Raw genomic sequence first — 14,637 nt, 5'->3', positions numbered from 1 at the left:
AGTGTTGCAGTGCTGTAATCAAACAAGAAAATCTTCTAATATGCTGTCAACTTGCTGGAAAAATAATTCCAAAAAAAAAAAGACAACATTTTGAAAACAGAGGGATCAATGATGTGGAGGCGTATGGAAATCTTCTCTGAAGAGTCCAGTCCCAAAATGGCTCCAAAAGTCTACAACACGGCGTATTCCCAGGTGGTCACCCAGCCAGGTACTGACGCCGCCCAACAGGACTTGACTTCGGTGATCGGACGAGAACCGGTACGTTCCCTGTGGTGTGGTCGTAGACGAAAGAAACAACTCAAACCTTGCCCAATTGCTTGGACTCTCTTTTAAGTCTCTTAGAAGGAAGGCCTTTAATTGCTGTTGTGATGAATTTCCAATTACGTCTCGGCTACTTAACCCAGAGATTCCAAAGCCAGCTAAGACTTCAAATCACAAAAGGGCGATTCTCCAATGGTCAGTCATCAAAGCCACATTCAAGAGATTGCCTCCAGTGTGCTGCTCAGTGTTGCAGTGCTGTAATCAAACAAGAAAATCTTCTAATATGCTGTCAACTTGCTGGAAAAATAATTCCAAAAAAAAAAAGACAACATTTTGAAAACAGAGGGATCAATGATGTGGAGGCGTATGGAAATCTTCTCTGAAGAGTCCAGTCCCAAAATGGCTCCAAAAGTCTACAACACGGCGTATTCCCAGGTGGTCACCCAGCCAGGTACTGACGCCGCCCAACAGGACTTGACTTCGGTGATCGGACGAGAACCGGTACGTTCCCTGTGGTGTGGTCGTAGACGAAAGAAACAACTCAAACCTTGCCCAATTGCTTGGACTCTCTTTTAAGTCTCTTAGAAGGAAGGCCTTTAATTGCTGTTGTCATGAATTTCCAATTACGTCTCGGCTACTTAACCCAGAGATTCCAAAGCCAGCTAAGACTTCAAATCACAAAAGGGCGATTCTCCAATGGTCAGTCATCAAAGCCACATTCAAGAGATTGCCTCCAGTGTGCTGCTCAGTGTTGCAGTGCTGTAATCAAACAAGAAAATCTTCTAATATGCTGTCAACTTGCTGGAAAAATAATTCCAAAAAAAAAAAGACAACATTTTGAAAACCGAGGGATCAATGATGTGGAGGCGTATGGAAATCTTCTCTGAAGAGTCCAGTCCCAAAATGGGTCCAAAAGTCTACAACACGGCGTATTCCCAGGTGGTCACCCAGCCAGGTACTGACGCCGCCCAACAGGACTTGACTTCGGTGATCGGACGAGAACCGGTACGTTCCCTGTGGTGTGGTCGTAGACGAAAGAAACAACTCAAACCTTGCCCAATTGCTTGGACTCTCTTTTAAGTCTCTTAGAAGGAAGGCCTTTAATTGCTGTTGTGATGAATTTCCAATTACGTCTCGGCTACTTAACCCAGAGATTCCAAAGCCAGCTAAGACTTCAAATCACAAAAGGGCGATTCTCCAATGGTCAGTCATCAAAGCCACATTCAAGAGATTGCCTCCAGTGTGCTGCTCAGTGTTGCAGTGCTGTAATCAAACAAGAAAATCTTCTAATATGCTGTCAACTTGCTGGAAAAATAATTCCAAAAAAAAAAAGACAACATTTTGAAAACAGAGGGATCAATGATGTGGAGGCGTATGGAAATCTTCTCTGAAGAGTCCAGTCCCAAAATGGGTCCAAAAGTCTACAACACGGCGTATTCCCAGGTGGTCACCCAGCCAGGTACTGACGCCGCCCAACAGGACTTGACTTCGGTGATCGGACGAGAACCGGTACGTTCCCTGTGGTGTGGTCGTAGACGAAAGAAACAACTCAAACCTTGCCCAATTGCTTGGACTCTCTTTTAAGTCTCTTAGAAGGAAGGCCTTTAATTGCTGTTGTGATGAATTTCCAATTACGTCTCGGCTACTTAACCCAGAGATTCCAAAGCCAGCTAAGACTTCAAATCACAAAAGGGCGATTCTCCAATGGTCAGTCATCAAAGCCACATTCAAGAGATTGCCTCCAGTGTGCTGCTCAGTGTTGCAGTGCTGTAATCAAACAAGAAAATCTTCTAATATGCTGTCAACTTGCTGGAAAAATAATTCCAAAAAAAAAAAGACAACATTTTGAAAACAGAGGGATCAATGATGTGGAGGCGTATGGAAATCTTCTCTGAAGAGTCCAGTCCCAAAATGGGTCCAAAAGTCTACAACACGGCGTATTCCCAGGTGGTCACCCAGCCAGGTACTGACGCCGCCCAACAGGACTTGACTTCGGTGATCGGACGAGAACCGGTACGTTCCCTGTGGTGTGGTCGTAGACGAAAGAAACAACTCAAACCTTGCCCAATTGCTTGGACTCTCTTTTAAGTCTCTTAGAAGGAAGGCCTTTAATTGCTGTTGTGATGAATTTCCAATTACGTCTCGGCTACTTAACCCAGAGATTCCAAAGCCAGCTAAGACTTCAAATCACAAAAGGGCGATTCTCCAATGGTCAGTCATCAAAGCCACATTCAAGAGATTGCCTCCAGTGTGCTGCTCAGTGTTGCAGTGCTGTAATCAAACAAGAAAATCTTCTAATATGCTGTCAACTTGCTGGAAAAATAATTCCAAAAAAAAAAAGACAACATTTTGAAAACAGAGGGATCAATGATGTGGAGGCGTATGGAAATCTTCTCTGAAGAGTCCAGTCCCAAAATGGGTCCAAAAGTCTACAACACGGCGTATTCCCAGGTGGTCACCCAGCCAGGTACTGACGCCGCCCAACAGGACTTGACTTCGGTGATCGGACGAGAACCGGTACGTTCCCTGTGGTGTGGTCGTAGACGAAAGAAACAACTCAAACCTTGCCCAATTGCTTGGACTCTCTTTTAAGTCTCTTAGAAGGAAGGCCTTTAATTGCTGTTGTGATGAATTTCCAATTACGTCTCGGCTACTTAACCCAGAGATTCCAAAGCCAGCTAAGACTTCAAATCACAAAAGGGCGATTCTCCAATGGTCAGTCATCAAAGCCACATTCAAGAGATTGCCTCCAGTGTGCTGCTCAGTGTTGCAGTGCTGTAATCAAACAAGAAAATCTTCTAATATGCTGTCAACTTGCTGGAAAAATAATTCCAAAAAAAAAAAGACAACATTTTGAAAACAGAGGGATCAATGATGTGGAGGCGTATGGAAATCTTCTCTGAAGAGTCCAGTCCCAAAATGGCTCCAAAAGTCTACAACACGGCGTATTCCCAGGTGGTCACCCAGCCAGGTACTGACGCCGCCCAACAGGACTTGACTTCGGTGATCGGACGAGAACCGGTACGTTCCCTGTGGTGTGGTCGTAGACGAAAGAAACAACTCAAACCTTGCCCAATTGCTTGGACTCTCTTTTAAGTCTCTTAGAAGGAAGGCCTTTAATTGCTGTTGTGATGAATTTCCAATTACGTCTCGGCTACTTAACCCAGAGATTCCAAAGCCAGCTAAGACTTCAAATCACAAAAGGGCGATTCTCCAATGGTCAGTCATCAAAGCCACATTCAAGAGATTGCCTCCAGTGTGCTGCTCAGTGTTGCAGTGCTGTAATCAAACAAGAAAATCTTCTAATATGCTGTCAACTTGCTGGAAAAATAATTCCAAAAAAAAAAAGACAACATTTTGAAAACAGAGGGATCAATGATGTGGAGGCGTATGGAAATCTTCTCTGAAGAGTCCAGTCCCAAAATGGGTCCAAAAGTCTACAACACGGCGTATTCCCAGGTGGTCACCCAGCCAGGTACTGACGCCGCCCAACAGGACTTGACTTCGGTGATCGGACGAGAACCGGTACGTTCCCTGTGGTGTGGTCGTAGACGAAAGAAACAACTCAAACCTTGCCCAATTGCTTGGACTCTCTTTTAAGTCTCTTAGAAGGAAGGCCTTTAATTGCTGTTGTCATGAATTTCCAATTACGTCTCGGCTACTTAACCCAGAGATTCCAAAGCCAGCTAAGACTTCAAATCACAAAAGGGCGATTCTCCAATGGTCAGTCATCAAAGCCACATTCAAGAGATTGCCTCCAGTGTGCTGCTCAGTGTTGCAGTGCTGTAATCAAACAAGAAAATCTTCTAATATGCTGTCAACTTGCTGGAAAAATAATTCCAAAAAAAAAAAGACAACATTTTGAAAACAGAGGGATCAATGATGTGGAGGCGTATGGAAATCTTCTCTGAAGAGTCCAGTCCCAAAATGGGTCCAAAAGTCTACAACACGGCGTATTCCCAGGTGGTCACCCAGCCAGGTACTGACGCCGCCCAACAGGACTTGACTTCGGTGATCGGACGAGAACCGGTACGTTCCCTGTGGTGTGGTCGTAGACGAAAGAAACAACTCAAACCTTGCCCAATTGCTTGGACTCTCTTTTAAGTCTCTTAGAAGGAAGGCCTTTAATTGCTGTTGTGATGAATTTCCAATTACGTCTCGGCTACTTAACCCAGAGATTCCAAAGCCAGCTAAGACTTCAAATCACAAAAGGGCGATTCTCCAATGGTCAGTCATCAAAGCCACATTCAAGAGATTGCCTCCAGTGTGCTGCTCAGTGTTGCAGTGCTGTAATCAAACAAGAAAATCTTCTAATATGCTGTCAACTTGCTGGAAAAATAATTCCAAAAAAAAAAAGACAACATTTTGAAAACAGAGGGATCAATGATGTGGAGGCGTATGGAAATCTTCTCTGAAGAGTCCAGTCCCAAAATGGGTCCAAAAGTCTACAACACGGCGTATTCCCAGGTGGTCACCCAGCCAGGTACTGACGCCGCCCAACAGGACTTGACTTCGGTGATCGGACGAGAACCGGTACGTTCCCTGTGGTGTGGTCGTAGACGAAAGAAACAACTCAAACCTTGCCCAATTGCTTGGACTCTCTTTTAAGTCTCTTAGAAGGAAGGCCTTTAATTGCTGTTGTGATGAATTTCCAATTACGTCTCGGCTACTTAACCCAGAGATTCCAAAGCCAGCTAAGACTTCAAATCACAAAAGGGCGATTCTCCAATGGTCAGTCATCAAAGCCACATTCAAGAGATTGCCTCCAGTGTGCTGCTCAGTGTTGCAGTGCTGTAATCAAACAAGAAAATCTTCTAATATGCTGTCAACTTGCTGGAAAAATAATTCCAAAAAAAAAAAGACAACATTTTGAAAACAGAGGGATCAATGATGTGGAGGCGTATGGAAATCTTCTCTGAAGAGTCCAGTCCCAAAATGGGTCCAAAAGTCTACAACACGGCGTATTCCCAGGTGGTCACCCAGCCAGGTACTGACGCCGCCCAACAGGACTTGACTTCGGTGATCGGACGAGAACCGGTACGTTCCCTGTGGTGTGGTCGTAGACGAAAGAAACAACTCAAACCTTGCCCAATTGCTTGGACTCTCTTTTAAGTCTCTTAGAAGGAAGGCCTTTAATTGCTGTTGTGATGAATTTCCAATTACGTCTCGGCTACTTAACCCAGAGATTCCAAAGCCAGCTAAGACTTCAAATCACAAAAGGGCGATTCTCCAATGGTCAGTCATCAAAGCCACATTCAAGAGATTGCCTCCAGTGTGCTGCTCAGTGTTGCAGTGCTGTAATCAAACAAGAAAATCTTCTAATATGCTGTCAACTTGCTGGAAAAATAATTCCAAAAAAAAAAAGACAACATTTTGAAAACAGAGGGATCAATGATGTGGAGGCGTATGGAAATCTTCTCTGAAGAGTCCAGTCCCAAAATGGGTCCAAAAGTCTACAACACGGCGTATTCCCAGGTGGTCACCCAGCCAGGTACTGACGCCGCCCAACAGGACTTGACTTCGGTGATCGGACGAGAACCGGTACGTTCCCTGTGGTGTGGTCGTAGACGAAAGAAACAACTCAAACCTTGCCCAATTGCTTGGACTCTCTTTTAAGTCTCTTAGAAGGAAGGCCTTTAATTGCTGTTGTGATGAATTTCCAATTACGTCTCGGCTACTTAACCCAGAGATTCCAAAGCCAGCTAAGACTTCAAATCACAAAAGGGCGATTCTCCAATGGTCAGTCATCAAAGCCACATTCAAGAGATTGCCTCCAGTGTGCTGCTCAGTGTTGCAGTGCTGTAATCAAACAAGAAAATCTTCTAATATGCTGTCAACTTGCTGGAAAAATAATTCCAAAAAAAAAAAGACAACATTTTGAAAACAGAGGGATCAATGATGTGGAGGCGTATGGAAATCTTCTCTGAAGAGTCCAGTCCCAAAATGGGTCCAAAAGTCTACAACACGGCGTATTCCCAGGTGGTCACCCAGCCAGGTACTGACGCCGCCCAACAGGACTTGACTTCGGTGATCGGACGAGAACCGGTACGTTCCCTGTGGTGTGGTCGTAGACGAAAGAAACAACTCAAACCTTGCCCAATTGCTTGGACTCTCTTTTAAGTCTCTTAGAAGGAAGGCCTTTAATTGCTGTTGTGATGAATTTCCAATTACGTCTCGGCTACTTAACCCAGAGATTCCAAAGCCAGCTAAGACTTCAAATCACAAAAGGGCGATTCTCCAATGGTCAGTCATCAAAGCCACATTCAAGAGATTGCCTCCAGTGTGCTGCTCAGTGTTGCAGTGCTGTAATCAAACAAGAAAATCTTCTAATATGCTGTCAACTTGCTGGAAAAATAATTCCAAAAAAAAAAAGACAACATTTTGAAAACAGAGGGATCAATGATGTGGAGGCGTATGGAAATCTTCTCTGAAGAGTCCAGTCCCAAAATGGGTCCAAAAGTCTACAACACGGCGTATTCCCAGGTGGTCACCCAGCCAGGTACTGACGCCGCCCAACAGGACTTGACTTCGGTGATCGGACGAGAACCGGTACGTTCCCTGTGGTGTGGTCGTAGACGAAAGAAACAACTCAAACCTTGCCCAATTGCTTGGACTCTCTTTTAAGTCTCTTAGAAGGAAGGCCTTTAATTGCTGTTGTGATGAATTTCCAATTACGTCTCGGCTACTTAACCCAGAGATTCCAAAGCCAGCTAAGACTTCAAATCACAAAAGGGCGATTCTCCAATGGTCAGTCATCAAAGCCACATTCAAGAGATTGCCTCCAGTGTGCTGCTCAGTGTTGCAGTGCTGTAATCAAACAAGAAAATCTTCTAATATGCTGTCAACTTGCTGGAAAAATAATTCCAAAAAAAAAAAAGACAACATTTTGAAAACAGAGGGATCAATGATGTGGAGGCGTATGGAAATCTTCTCTGAAGAGTCCAGTCCCAAAATGGGTCCAAAAGTCTACAACACGGCGTATTCCCAGGTGGTCACCCAGCCAGGTACTGACGCCGCCCAACAGGACTTGACTTCGGTGATCGGACGAGAACCGGTACGTTCCCTGTGGTGTGGTCGTAGACGAAAGAAACAACTCAAACCTTGCCCAATTGCTTGGACTCTCTTTTAAGTCTCTTAGAAGGAAGGCCTTTAATTGCTGTTGTGATGAATTTCCAATTACGTCTCGGCTACTTAACCCAGAGATTCCAAAGCCAGCTAAGACTTCAAATCACAAAAGGGCGATTCTCCAATGGTCAGTCATCAAAGCCACATTCAAGAGATTGCCTCCAGTGTGCTGCTCAGTGTTGCAGTGCTGTAATCAAACAAGAAAATCTTCTAATATGCTGTCAACTTGCTGGAAAAATAATTCCAAAAAAAAAAAGACAACATTTTGAAAACAGAGGGATCAATGATGTGGAGGCGTATGGAAATCTTCTCTGAAGAGTCCAGTCCCAAAATGGGTCCAAAAGTCTACAACACGGCGTATTCCCAGGTGGTCACCCAGCCAGGTACTGACGCCGCCCAACAGGACTTGACTTCGGTGATCGGACGAGAACCGGTACGTTCCCTGTGGTGTGGTCGTAGACGAAAGAAACAACTCAAACCTTGCCCAATTGCTTGGACTCTCTTTTAAGTCTCTTAGAAGGAAGGCCTTTAATTGCTGTTGTGATGAATTTCCAATTACGTCTCGGCTACTTAACCCAGAGATTCCAAAGCCAGCTAAGACTTCAAATCACAAAAGGGCGATTCTCCAATGGTCAGTCATCAAAGCCACATTCAAGAGATTGCCTCCAGTGTGCTGCTCAGTGTTGCAGTGCTGTAATCAAACAAGAAAATCTTCTAATATGCTGTCAACTTGCTGGAAAAATAATTCCAAAAAAAAAAAGACAACATTTTGAAAACAGAGGGATCAATGATGTGGAGGCGTATGGAAATCTTCTCTGAAGAGTCCAGTCCCAAAATGGGTCCAAAAGTCTACAACACGGCGTATTCCCAGGTGGTCACCCAGCCAGGTACTGACGCCGCCCAACAGGACTTGACTTCGGTGATCGGACGAGAACCGGTACGTTCCCTGTGGTGTGGTCGTAGACGAAAGAAACAACTCAAACCTTGCCCAATTGCTTGGACTCTCTTTTAAGTCTCTTAGAAGGAAGGCCTTTAATTGCTGTTGTGATGAATTTCCAATTACGTCTCGGCTACTTAACCCAGAGATTCCAAAGCCAGCTAAGACTTCAAATCACAAAAGGGCGATTCTCCAATGGTCAGTCATCAAAGCCACATTCAAGAGATTGCCTCCAGTGTGCTGCTCAGTGTTGCAGTGCTGTAATCAAACAAGAAAATCTTCTAATATGCTGTCAACTTGCTGGAAAAATAATTCCAAAAAAAAAAAGACAACATTTTGAAAACAGAGGGATCAATGATGTGGAGGCGTATGGAAATCTTCTCTGAAGAGTCCAGTCCCAAAATGGGTCCAAAAGTCTACAACACGGCGTATTCCCAGGTGGTCACCCAGCCAGGTACTGACGCCGCCCAACAGGACTTGACTTCGGTGATCGGACGAGAACCGGTACGTTCCCTGTGGTGTGGTCGTAGACGAAAGAAACAACTCAAACCTTGCCCAATTGCTTGGACTCTCTTTTAAGTCTCTTAGAAGGAAGGCCTTTAATTGCTGTTGTGATGAATTTCCAATTACGTCTCGGCTACTTAACCCAGAGATTCCAAAGCCAGCTAAGACTTCAAATCACAAAAGGGCGATTCTCCAATGGTCAGTCATCAAAGCCACATTCAAGAGATTGCCTCCAGTGTGCTGCTCAGTGTTGCAGTGCTGTAATCAAACAAGAAAATCTTCTAATATGCTGTCAACTTGCTGGAAAAATAATTCCAAAAAAAAAAAGACAACATTTTGAAAACAGAGGGATCAATGATGTGGAGGCGTATGGAAATCTTCTCTGAAGAGTCCAGTCCCAAAATGGGTCCAAAAGTCTACAACACGGCGTATTCCCAGGTGGTCACCCAGCCAGGTACTGACGCCGCCCAACAGGACTTGACTTCGGTGATCGGACGAGAACCGGTACGTTCCCTGTGGTGTGGTCGTAGACGAAAGAAACAACTCAAACCTTGCCCAATTGCTTGGACTCTCTTTTAAGTCTCTTAGAAGGAAGGCCTTTAATTGCTGTTGTGATGAATTTCCAATTACGTCTCGGCTACTTAACCCAGAGATTCCAAAGCCAGCTAAGACTTCAAATCACAAAAGGGCGATTCTCCAATGGTCAGTCATCAAAGCCACATTCAAGAGATTGCCTCCAGTGTGCTGCTCAGTGTTGCAGTGCTGTAATCAAACAAGAAAATCTTCTAATATGCTGTCAACTTGCTGGAAAAATAATTCCAAAAAAAAAAAGACAACATTTTGAAAACAGAGGGATCAATGATGTGGAGGCGTATGGAAATCTTCTCTGAAGAGTCCAGTCCCAAAATGGCTCCAAAAGTCTACAACACGGCGTATTCCCAGGTGGTCACCCAGCCAGGTACTGACGCCGCCCAACAGGACTTGACTTCGGTGATCGGACGAGAACCGGTACGTTCCCTGTGGTGTGGTCGTAGACGAAAGAAACAACTCAAACCTTGCCCAATTGCTTGGACTCTCTTTTAAGTCTCTTAGAAGGAAGGCCTTTAATTGCTGTTGTGATGAATTTCCAATTACGTCTCGGCTACTTAACCCAGAGATTCCAAAGCCAGCTAAGACTTCAAATCACAAAAGGGCGATTCTCCAATGGTCAGTCATCAAAGCCACATTCAAGAGATTGCCTCCAGTGTGCTGCTCAGTGTTGCAGTGCTGTAATCAAACAAGAAAATCTTCTAATATGCTGTCAACTTGCTGGAAAAATAATTCCAAAAAAAAAAAGACAACATTTTGAAAACAGAGGGATCAATGATGTGGAGGCGTATGGAAATCTTCTCTGAAGAGTCCAGTCCCAAAATGGGTCCAAAAGTCTACAACACGGCGTATTCCCAGGTGGTCACCCAGCCAGGTACTGACGCCGCCCAACAGGACTTGACTTCGGTGATCGGACGAGAACCGGTACGTTCCCTGTGGTGTGGTCGTAGACGAAAGAAACAACTCAAACCTTGCCCAATTGCTTGGACTCTCTTTTAAGTCTCTTAGAAGGAAGGCCTTTAATTGCTGTTGTGATGAATTTCCAATTACGTCTCGGCTACTTAACCCAGAGATTCCAAAGCCAGCTAAGACTTCAAATCACAAAAGGGCGATTCTCCAATGGTCAGTCATCAAAGCCACATTCAAGAGATTGCCTCCAGTGTGCTGCTCAGTGTTGCAGTGCTGTAATCAAACAAGAAAATCTTCTAATATGCTGTCAACTTGCTGGAAAAATAATTCCAAAAAAAAAAAGACAACATTTTGAAAACAGAGGGATCAATGATGTGGAGGCGTATGGAAATCTTCTCTGAAGAGTCCAGTCCCAAAATGGGTCCAAAAGTCTACAACACGGCGTATTCCCAGGTGGTCACCCAGCCAGGTACTGACGCCGCCCAACAGGACTTGACTTCGGTGATCGGACGAGAACCGGTACGTTCCCTGTGGTGTGGTCGTAGACGAAAGAAACAACTCAAACCTTGCCCAATTGCTTGGACTCTCTTTTAAGTCTCTTAGAAGGAAGGCCTTTAATTGCTGTTGTGATGAATTTCCAATTACGTCTCGGCTACTTAACCCAGAGATTCCAAAGCCAGCTAAGACTTCAAATCACAAAAGGGCGATTCTCCAATGGTCAGTCATCAAAGCCACATTCAAGAGATTGCCTCCAGTGTGCTGCTCAGTGTTGCAGTGCTGTAATCAAACAAGAAAATCTTCTAATATGCTGTCAACTTGCTGGAAAAATAATTCCAAAAAAAAAAAGACAACATTTTGAAAACAGAGGGATCAATGATGTGGAGGCGTATGGAAATCTTCTCTGAAGAGTCCAGTCCCAAAATGGGTCCAAAAGTCTACAACACGGCGTATTCCCAGGTGGTCACCCAGCCAGGTACTGACGCCGCCCAACAGGACTTGACTTCGGTGATCGGACGAGAACCGGTACGTTCCCTGTGGTGTGGTCGTAGACGAAAGAAACAACTCAAACCTTGCCCAATTGCTTGGACTCTCTTTTAAGTCTCTTAGAAGGAAGGCCTTTAATTGCTGTTGTGATGAATTTCCAATTACGTCTCGGCTACTTAACCCAGAGATTCCAAAGCCAGCTAAGACTTCAAATCACAAAAGGGCGATTCTCCAATGGTCAGTCATCAAAGCCACATTCAAGAGATTGCCTCCAGTGTGCTGCTCAGTGTTGCAGTGCTGTAATCAAACAAGAAAATCTTCTAATATGCTGTCAACTTGCTGGAAAAATAATTCCAAAAAAAAAAAGACAACATTTTGAAAACAGAGGGATCAATGATGTGGAGGCGTATGGAAATCTTCTCTGAAGAGTCCAGTCCCAAAATGGGTCCAAAAGTCTACAACACGGCGTATTCCCAGGTGGTCACCCAGCCAGGTACTGACGCCGCCCAACAGGACTTGACTTCGGTGATCGGACGAGAACCGGTACGTTCCCTGTGGTGTGGTCGTAGACGAAAGAAACAACTCAAACCTTGCCCAATTGCTTGGACTCTCTTTTAAGTCTCTTAGAAGGAAGGCCTTTAATTGCTGTTGTGATGAATTTCCAATTACGTCTCGGCTACTTAACCCAGAGATTCCAAAGCCAGCTAAGACTTCAAATCACAAAAGGGCGATTCTCCAATGGTCAGTCATCAAAGCCACATTCAAGAGATTGCCTCCAGTGTGCTGCTCAGTGTTGCAGTGCTGTAATCAAACAAGAAAATCTTCTAATATGCTGTCAACTTGCTGGAAAAATAATTCCAAAAAAAAAAAAGACAACATTTTGAAAACAGAGGGATCAATGATGTGGAGGCGTATGGAAATCTTCTCTGAAGAGTCCAGTCCCAAAATGGCTCCAAAAGTCTACAACACGGCGTATTCCCAGGTGGTCACCCAGCCAGGTACTGACGCCGCCCAACAGGACTTGACTTCGGTGATCGGACGAGAACCGGTACGTTCCCTGTGGTGTGGTCGTAGACGAAAGAAACAACTCAAACCTTGCCCAATTGCTTGGACTCTCTTTTAAGTCTCTTAGAAGGAAGGCCTTTAATTGCTGTTGTGATGAATTTCCAATTACGTCTCGGCTACTTAACCCAGAGATTCCAAAGCCAGCTAAGACTTCAAATCACAAAAGGGCGATTCTCCAATGGTCAGTCATCAAAGCCACATTCAAGAGATTGCCTCCAGTGTGCTGCTCAGTGTTGCAGTGCTGTAATCAAACAAGAAAATCTTCTAATATGCTGTCAACTTGCTGGAAAAATAATTCCAAAAAAAAAAAGACAACATTTTGAAAACAGAGGGATCAATGATGTGGAGGCGTATGGAAATCTTCTCTGAAGAGTCCAGTCCCAAAATGGGTCCAAAAGTCTACAACACGGCGTATTCCCAGGTGGTCACCCAGCCAGGTACTGACGCCGCCCAACAGGACTTGACTTCGGTGATCGGACGAGAACCGGTACGTTCCCTGTGGTGTGGTCGTAGACGAAAGAAACAACTCAAACCTTGCCCAATTGCTTGGACTCTCTTTTAAGTCTCTTAGAAGGAAGGCCTTTAATTGCTGTTGTGATGAATTTCCAATTACGTCTCGGCTACTTAACCCAGAGATTCCAAAGCCAGCTAAGACTTCAAATCACAAAAGGGCGATTCTCCAATGGTCAGTCATCAAAGCCACATTCAAGAGATTGCCTCCAGTGTGCTGCTCAGTGTTGCAGTGCTGTAATCAAACAAGAAAATCTTCTAATATGCTGTCAACTTGCTGGAAAAATAATTCCAAAAAAAAAAAGACAACATTTTGAAAACAGAGGGATCAATGATGTGGAGGCGTATGGAAATCTTCTCTGAAGAGTCCAGTCCCAAAATGGGTCCAAAAGTCTACAACACGGCGTATTCCCAGGTGGTCACCCAGCCAGGTACTGACGCCGCCCAACAGGACTTGACTTCGGTGATCGGACGAGAACCGGTACGTTCCCTGTGGTGTGGTCGTAGACGAAAGAAACAACTCAAACCTTGCCCAATTGCTTGGACTCTCTTTTAAGTCTCTTAGAAGGAAGGCCTTTAATTGCTGTTGTGATGAATTTCCAATTACGTCTCGGCTACTTAACCCAGAGATTCCAAAGCCAGCTAAGACTTCAAATCACAAAAGGGCGATTCTCCAATGGTCAGTCATCAAAGCCACATTCAAGAGATTGCCTCCAGTGTGCTGCTCAGTGTTGCAGTGCTGTAATCAAACAAGAAAATCTTCTAATATGCTGTCAACTTGCTGGAAAAATAATTCCAAAAAAAAAAAGACAACATTTTGAAAACAGAGGGATCAATGATGTGGAGGCGTATGGAAATCTTCTCTGAAGAGTCCAGTCCCAAAATGGGTCCAAAAGTCTACAACACGGCGTATTCCCAGGTGGTCACCCAGCCAGGTACTGACGCCGCCCAACAGGACTTGACTTCGGTGATCGGACGAGAACCGGTACGTTCCCTGTGGTGTGGTCGTAGACGAAAGAAACAACTCAAACCTTGCCCAATTGCTTGGACTCTCTTTTAAGTCTCTTAGAAGGAAGGCCTTTAATTGCTGTTGTGATGAATTTCCAATTACGTCTCGGCTACTTAACCCAGAGATTCCAAAGCCAGCTAAGACTTCAAATCACAAAAGGGCGATTCTCCAATGGTCAGTCATCAAAGCCACATTCAAGAGATTGCCTCCAGTGTGCTGCTCAGTGTTGCAGTGCTGTAATCAAACAAGAAAATCTTCTAATATGCTGTCAACTTGCTGGAAAAATAATTCCAAAAAAAAAAAAGACAACATTTTGAAAACAGAGGGATCAATGATGTGGAGGCGTATGGAAATCTTCTCTGAAGAGTCCAGTCCCAAAATGGGTCCAAAAGTCTACAACACGGCGTATTCCCAGGTGGTCACCCAGCCAGGTACTGACGCCGCCCAACAGGACTTGACTTCGGTGATCGGACGAGAACCGGTACGTTCCCTGTGGTGTGGTCGTAGACGAAAGAAACAACTCAAACCTTGCCCAATTGCTTGGACTCTCTTTTAAGTCTCTTAGAAGGAAGGCCTTTAATTGCTGTTGTGATGAATTTCCAATTACGTCTCGGCTACTTAACCCAGAGATTCCAAAGCCAGCTAAGACTTCAAATCACAAAAGGGCGATTCTCCAATGGTCAGTCATCAAAGCCACATTCAAGAGATTGCCTCCAGTGTGCTGCTCAGTGTTGCAGTGCTGTAA

At 44.6% G+C, this 14,637-nt stretch overlaps 29 non-coding genes across 29 annotated transcripts; all 29 read right to left on the bottom strand.

The window, feature by feature from the left end:
- Positions 1-167: 167 nt before the first annotated feature.
- On the bottom strand, positions 168-286 carry LOC145460948 (5S ribosomal RNA). Its single transcript, XR_014040106.1, has one exon. It is a non-coding gene; the product is annotated as a 5S ribosomal RNA (ribosomal RNA).
- A 385-nt stretch (positions 287-671) lies between these two features.
- LOC145460947 (5S ribosomal RNA) lies at positions 672-790 on the bottom strand. The gene has a single exon (XR_014040105.1). It is a non-coding gene; the product is annotated as a 5S ribosomal RNA (ribosomal RNA).
- Positions 791-1,175: 385 nt separating this feature from the next.
- On the bottom strand, positions 1,176-1,294 carry LOC145460946 (5S ribosomal RNA). The gene has a single exon (XR_014040104.1). It is a non-coding gene; the product is annotated as a 5S ribosomal RNA (ribosomal RNA).
- Positions 1,295-1,679: 385 nt separating this feature from the next.
- Positions 1,680-1,798, bottom strand: LOC145460945 (5S ribosomal RNA). The gene has a single exon (XR_014040103.1). It is a non-coding gene; the product is annotated as a 5S ribosomal RNA (ribosomal RNA).
- Positions 1,799-2,183: 385 nt separating this feature from the next.
- On the bottom strand, positions 2,184-2,302 carry LOC145460943 (5S ribosomal RNA). Its single transcript, XR_014040101.1, has one exon. It is a non-coding gene; the product is annotated as a 5S ribosomal RNA (ribosomal RNA).
- A 385-nt stretch (positions 2,303-2,687) lies between these two features.
- LOC145460942 (5S ribosomal RNA) lies at positions 2,688-2,806 on the bottom strand. Its single transcript, XR_014040100.1, has one exon. It is a non-coding gene; the product is annotated as a 5S ribosomal RNA (ribosomal RNA).
- Positions 2,807-3,191: 385 nt separating this feature from the next.
- On the bottom strand, positions 3,192-3,310 carry LOC145460941 (5S ribosomal RNA). Its single transcript, XR_014040099.1, has one exon. It is a non-coding gene; the product is annotated as a 5S ribosomal RNA (ribosomal RNA).
- A 385-nt stretch (positions 3,311-3,695) lies between these two features.
- Positions 3,696-3,814, bottom strand: LOC145460940 (5S ribosomal RNA). Its single transcript, XR_014040098.1, has one exon. It is a non-coding gene; the product is annotated as a 5S ribosomal RNA (ribosomal RNA).
- Positions 3,815-4,199: 385 nt separating this feature from the next.
- LOC145460939 (5S ribosomal RNA) lies at positions 4,200-4,318 on the bottom strand. Its single transcript, XR_014040097.1, has one exon. It is a non-coding gene; the product is annotated as a 5S ribosomal RNA (ribosomal RNA).
- Positions 4,319-4,703: 385 nt separating this feature from the next.
- On the bottom strand, positions 4,704-4,822 carry LOC145460938 (5S ribosomal RNA). The gene has a single exon (XR_014040096.1). It is a non-coding gene; the product is annotated as a 5S ribosomal RNA (ribosomal RNA).
- Positions 4,823-5,207: 385 nt separating this feature from the next.
- On the bottom strand, positions 5,208-5,326 carry LOC145460937 (5S ribosomal RNA). Its single transcript, XR_014040095.1, has one exon. It is a non-coding gene; the product is annotated as a 5S ribosomal RNA (ribosomal RNA).
- A 385-nt stretch (positions 5,327-5,711) lies between these two features.
- On the bottom strand, positions 5,712-5,830 carry LOC145460936 (5S ribosomal RNA). Its single transcript, XR_014040094.1, has one exon. It is a non-coding gene; the product is annotated as a 5S ribosomal RNA (ribosomal RNA).
- A 385-nt stretch (positions 5,831-6,215) lies between these two features.
- Positions 6,216-6,334, bottom strand: LOC145460935 (5S ribosomal RNA). The gene has a single exon (XR_014040093.1). It is a non-coding gene; the product is annotated as a 5S ribosomal RNA (ribosomal RNA).
- Positions 6,335-6,719: 385 nt separating this feature from the next.
- LOC145460934 (5S ribosomal RNA) lies at positions 6,720-6,838 on the bottom strand. Its single transcript, XR_014040092.1, has one exon. It is a non-coding gene; the product is annotated as a 5S ribosomal RNA (ribosomal RNA).
- Positions 6,839-7,224: 386 nt separating this feature from the next.
- LOC145460931 (5S ribosomal RNA) lies at positions 7,225-7,343 on the bottom strand. The gene has a single exon (XR_014040090.1). It is a non-coding gene; the product is annotated as a 5S ribosomal RNA (ribosomal RNA).
- Positions 7,344-7,728: 385 nt separating this feature from the next.
- On the bottom strand, positions 7,729-7,847 carry LOC145460930 (5S ribosomal RNA). Its single transcript, XR_014040089.1, has one exon. It is a non-coding gene; the product is annotated as a 5S ribosomal RNA (ribosomal RNA).
- Positions 7,848-8,232: 385 nt separating this feature from the next.
- LOC145460929 (5S ribosomal RNA) lies at positions 8,233-8,351 on the bottom strand. The gene has a single exon (XR_014040088.1). It is a non-coding gene; the product is annotated as a 5S ribosomal RNA (ribosomal RNA).
- Positions 8,352-8,736: 385 nt separating this feature from the next.
- On the bottom strand, positions 8,737-8,855 carry LOC145460928 (5S ribosomal RNA). Its single transcript, XR_014040087.1, has one exon. It is a non-coding gene; the product is annotated as a 5S ribosomal RNA (ribosomal RNA).
- A 385-nt stretch (positions 8,856-9,240) lies between these two features.
- Positions 9,241-9,359, bottom strand: LOC145460927 (5S ribosomal RNA). The gene has a single exon (XR_014040086.1). It is a non-coding gene; the product is annotated as a 5S ribosomal RNA (ribosomal RNA).
- Positions 9,360-9,744: 385 nt separating this feature from the next.
- Positions 9,745-9,863, bottom strand: LOC145460926 (5S ribosomal RNA). The gene has a single exon (XR_014040085.1). It is a non-coding gene; the product is annotated as a 5S ribosomal RNA (ribosomal RNA).
- Positions 9,864-10,248: 385 nt separating this feature from the next.
- LOC145460925 (5S ribosomal RNA) lies at positions 10,249-10,367 on the bottom strand. Its single transcript, XR_014040084.1, has one exon. It is a non-coding gene; the product is annotated as a 5S ribosomal RNA (ribosomal RNA).
- Positions 10,368-10,752: 385 nt separating this feature from the next.
- On the bottom strand, positions 10,753-10,871 carry LOC145460924 (5S ribosomal RNA). The gene has a single exon (XR_014040083.1). It is a non-coding gene; the product is annotated as a 5S ribosomal RNA (ribosomal RNA).
- A 385-nt stretch (positions 10,872-11,256) lies between these two features.
- On the bottom strand, positions 11,257-11,375 carry LOC145460923 (5S ribosomal RNA). Its single transcript, XR_014040082.1, has one exon. It is a non-coding gene; the product is annotated as a 5S ribosomal RNA (ribosomal RNA).
- Positions 11,376-11,760: 385 nt separating this feature from the next.
- On the bottom strand, positions 11,761-11,879 carry LOC145460922 (5S ribosomal RNA). The gene has a single exon (XR_014040081.1). It is a non-coding gene; the product is annotated as a 5S ribosomal RNA (ribosomal RNA).
- A 386-nt stretch (positions 11,880-12,265) lies between these two features.
- Positions 12,266-12,384, bottom strand: LOC145460920 (5S ribosomal RNA). Its single transcript, XR_014040078.1, has one exon. It is a non-coding gene; the product is annotated as a 5S ribosomal RNA (ribosomal RNA).
- A 385-nt stretch (positions 12,385-12,769) lies between these two features.
- LOC145460919 (5S ribosomal RNA) lies at positions 12,770-12,888 on the bottom strand. Its single transcript, XR_014040077.1, has one exon. It is a non-coding gene; the product is annotated as a 5S ribosomal RNA (ribosomal RNA).
- Positions 12,889-13,273: 385 nt separating this feature from the next.
- LOC145460918 (5S ribosomal RNA) lies at positions 13,274-13,392 on the bottom strand. The gene has a single exon (XR_014040076.1). It is a non-coding gene; the product is annotated as a 5S ribosomal RNA (ribosomal RNA).
- A 385-nt stretch (positions 13,393-13,777) lies between these two features.
- LOC145460916 (5S ribosomal RNA) lies at positions 13,778-13,896 on the bottom strand. The gene has a single exon (XR_014040075.1). It is a non-coding gene; the product is annotated as a 5S ribosomal RNA (ribosomal RNA).
- Positions 13,897-14,282: 386 nt separating this feature from the next.
- Positions 14,283-14,401, bottom strand: LOC145460915 (5S ribosomal RNA). The gene has a single exon (XR_014040074.1). It is a non-coding gene; the product is annotated as a 5S ribosomal RNA (ribosomal RNA).
- Positions 14,402-14,637: the final 236 nt, after the last annotated feature.

The sequence above is a fragment of the Orbicella franksi genome, chromosome 11 (assembly GCF_964199315.1).
Source record: "Orbicella franksi chromosome 11, jaOrbFran1.1, whole genome shotgun sequence".
In the NCBI taxonomy this organism is placed as follows: Eukaryota; Metazoa; Cnidaria; class Anthozoa; order Scleractinia; family Merulinidae; genus Orbicella; species Orbicella franksi.
The sequence above is the reverse complement of the archived record's forward strand: the minus strand, read 5'-3'. Positions and strand labels throughout refer to the sequence as shown.